Source organism: Peromyscus maniculatus, chromosome 1 (genome assembly GCF_049852395.1).
Source record: "Peromyscus maniculatus bairdii isolate BWxNUB_F1_BW_parent chromosome 1, HU_Pman_BW_mat_3.1, whole genome shotgun sequence".
NCBI lineage: Eukaryota > Metazoa > Chordata > Mammalia > Rodentia > Cricetidae > Peromyscus > Peromyscus maniculatus.
Genome location: NC_134852.1, coordinates 14,557,811 through 14,561,200, shown reverse-complemented (window position 1 = coordinate 14,561,200; position 3,390 = coordinate 14,557,811). Strand labels below are relative to the sequence as shown.

Below are 3,390 nucleotides of genomic sequence, written 5' to 3'. Positions count from 1 at the left end.
GACAGAGAACCCTAAGGGCAAAGACAGACTAGATCAGCGGGTGAGGTCACTGGCTTCATCCTACACTCACTGGGGGGTTGAAGAAGGGCCCTGTCCACGGTAAGGCATTGGACATGATTTACGATTGGATAAGCACCCCCTTGGGAATGGGAAGGATGGGACTCACAAGCTACAATTCTCACTTCATCTTGTCCTCCCTCTGCTACTCCAAAAGGTTCCTCCTAGATCCTTAGCGCCGTGCCCTTCAGTCCTGAGCCCATGCCACCTTCCTGGGCATCATCTCCCTGGACCAATCAGAGCCGCTCACGTGAGCTGGAGTTCGTGCTGCTGGGCTTCTCACACGTGCCCTCCCTGCGCCCAATGCTTGCAGTGCTCTTCCTGGCCGCCTTCCTGCTCACGTTGCTAGGCAACACGCTCATCTTCATTCTCACCAGCCTGGACCCAGGCCTGCGTGCACCTATGTACTTCTTCCTGCGCCAGCTGGCGCTGGTGGAGATCTGCTTCTCACTGGACGTTTCTCCCCGTCTGCTGGTGACCCTGCTGCGGCCTGGACGAGGGGTGTCCCCAACCAGCTGTGCCCTAACAGCTGCTTCTCGTGTTGTCCTGTGTCACATCCGAGTGTTTGCTCCTCACAGTCATGGCCTGGGACCGCTTCCTGGCCATTTGTAGCCCTCTGCGATATGGCGCCATCATGAGCTTCAAGCTATGCCACCTGCTTGCCGCCACCTGCTGGCTTGCAGGGGCCCCAGTGTCAATGGTCTTCACCATCTGGCTTTTTAACTTCCCCTTCTGTGGGCCAAGAGGCATCAGGCACTACTTATGTGACATAGCACCTCTGCTCAGCTTGGTGTGTGCAGACACCAGAGTCTTCGAGGCCAGTGTGTTTGTGGCCACAGTGTTAATTATGATCGTTCCTGTCTGTCTCATAGTCATGTCCTATACCAGGATTCTGGCTGCTGTCCTTCGGATGCCATCAGCCTCTGGGCGCCACAAGGCCCTGTCCACCTGTGCCTCCCACCTCATCGTGGTGATTCTGTTTTACGGCACAACTGGGGTCATCCATTTGCGCCCCAAAACCAGCTACTCTCCTGAGAGCAAGCAAGTGGTGTCCCTGTCATACACCATTGTGACCCCCATGCTCAACCCTCTCATCTACAGCCTGAGGAACAAGGAAGTCAAAGCTGCCTTTGGGCGTGTCTTCATTCAGAGACGAGGAACCTTTGTCCCCTGACCTCTATAGACTTCATTTACCCTGTCCTTTGGGGATCATCTCTGCCCTAGTGGACTTGAGGACCTCGATGCATAAACCCTTTCTGAAAGATTTATTGTCAGGATTGCCCCTGCTAGTAAATGTGAATGATGTTACAACTATCTAATAGCCCCTTGAACACCACCTAAATTTCAACTTGGTCCATGTATTGAGTAGGTAGCATCCTATTTCTCCACTGCAATAGAAACTGGACTGGAGTTCAAAAGCATGGTGATGGCATCTTTCCTGGGCAAGTAGAATTGCCCAATGCAGCAAAGAAAATCACATTTTAGCAAAGAAAAAAAAACAGTTAAAAATTTAATCTCCTATAAATCAACTGATTTAGTGTATGTTGTGATTTGAGTATGAAATAGGCCCCACATGCTCACGTGTTTAAACACTTGGGTCCCCAATGGCGGTGCTGTTTAGAAGTAGTGGAACCTATAGGAAGTGGAGCCTGGGGAAAGGAAGTGAACCTCGATGTGACATAGCCAGACCCCACTTCCTGCTTGCTTCTTGAATGCTGATGCAATGTTTCATAATCCTGCACCGTGCTTATCTGGCCACAGGGACCTGAATCTCAAATGGTGAGCCAATTGGCCATTGAGAGCATTCGTTACTCTTACAGAGTCCTGGGGTTCTATTCCCAGCACCCACCTCAGTGAATTCACTGCCTGTAACTCCAGTTCCAGGGGAATCTTATGCCCTCTTCTGGCCGGCAGGAATACATGCAGATAGAACACTGTATACATAATAAATGAGTATATATTAAAAAAATAAATTGGTGCATATTAGTGAAAAAGATAATAGGTTTCATGAAGACATATATATATATTCACACCCCTTTATCCTCTCTTGTGCCCCATTCCCTAGACCCTGGTCCCCTTCCTCCTTTCCAAATACTTCTCCTTTTAAATTTCAACACCTTAAAAACAAATCCATTCAACAAATAAGAGAAAACATGTAATTTTGTCTTTCTGATTCTGACTTATTTTCACAATGATCTTCAGTTCTGCCCATTTTCCTGAAAATGACATAATCTTGTTATTTTTTTAAAAACTATTATTATTTACACACAAGTATCAGAACCACCAAGGTCAGAGCCATTGAGAATCCTCTGGAGCTGGAGTTAGAGACCGTTTTGAGGTGCCTGTTGTGGGTACTGGGAACTGAACTCAGGTCCTCTGGAGGAGCTACAGTGGTCATGTTGTTAAACTTCTTTTTAAGTATTCATGTTTACATCCACACATTTGTCAAGGAACCTTAGGTAAAGGAAGGAGCTGCTTGTAGTAGTGGTTAGTGGTTAATGGAGATACTCATTCTTGCTTGTCATGTTGGGAACAAGTGACTGAGTGCTCGGCTGCACATGGCATATCTTATCAACTCACTTACAAGGCTCAAGATACATCTCTAAGAGGAAGAAGAAAGAGTGGAAGAGCTGGAGGATGGGGAGGAGTGCTGTGAAATGTTGTCCTCTGGAGGTGACATGACCTGCTGCCCACATGAACTCAAGCAGCTGTGACCACCCTTGCAAGACCAAGCCAGTTAGACATGCCAGCATGAGGAGGGCGGGGCTCATGGAGCTCTACCCCGAGCTGAGAAGCAGGAGGGAGAATCCCTTTTCTGCTTTTTAAAGAATTTATTTACTTTTATTTATGTGCCTTGATGTTTTGCCATGGGTGTTGGGTCCCCTGGAACCAGAGTTACAGAGAGTTGTAAGCTGCCATGTGGGTATTGGGAATTGAACCCAAGTCCTCTGGAAGAGCAGTCAGTGATCTTAACTGTTGAGCCATCTCTCCATCCCCTGAGTGTGCCCTTCTTTACTGTGGCCACTGGAAGGTTGTCTAGGCCCATTGATGGTCTCATACCCATGGGCATGAGGGCAGCATTGACTAGATTCAGTGGAATATAATATAAATATCATAGGAGAAGATGGGACTGAAAAGGAGGTGTTATTGACACCCCAGGAGAAGTTGGAATGAGGGGTGAAAGTGCTTAAGACACATTATAAACATGTACAAAAATCTCAAAGAATAAGTAAAAATTAAAACCACAAATCCCATCTGCATTGAACAAATACACTTGTTTTTCTTATATTTTGCAAGCAATACATATGTTATAATATGTAGATTTATCTTTTA

The 3,390-nt window shown here is 46.9% G+C and overlaps 1 pseudogene; it reads left to right on the top strand.

The window, feature by feature from the left end:
* Nucleotides 1-238: 238 nt before the first annotated feature.
* On the top strand, nucleotides 239-1,371 carry LOC102916464 (olfactory receptor 10A7-like; annotated as a pseudogene).
* Nucleotides 1,372-3,390: the final 2,019 nt, after the last annotated feature.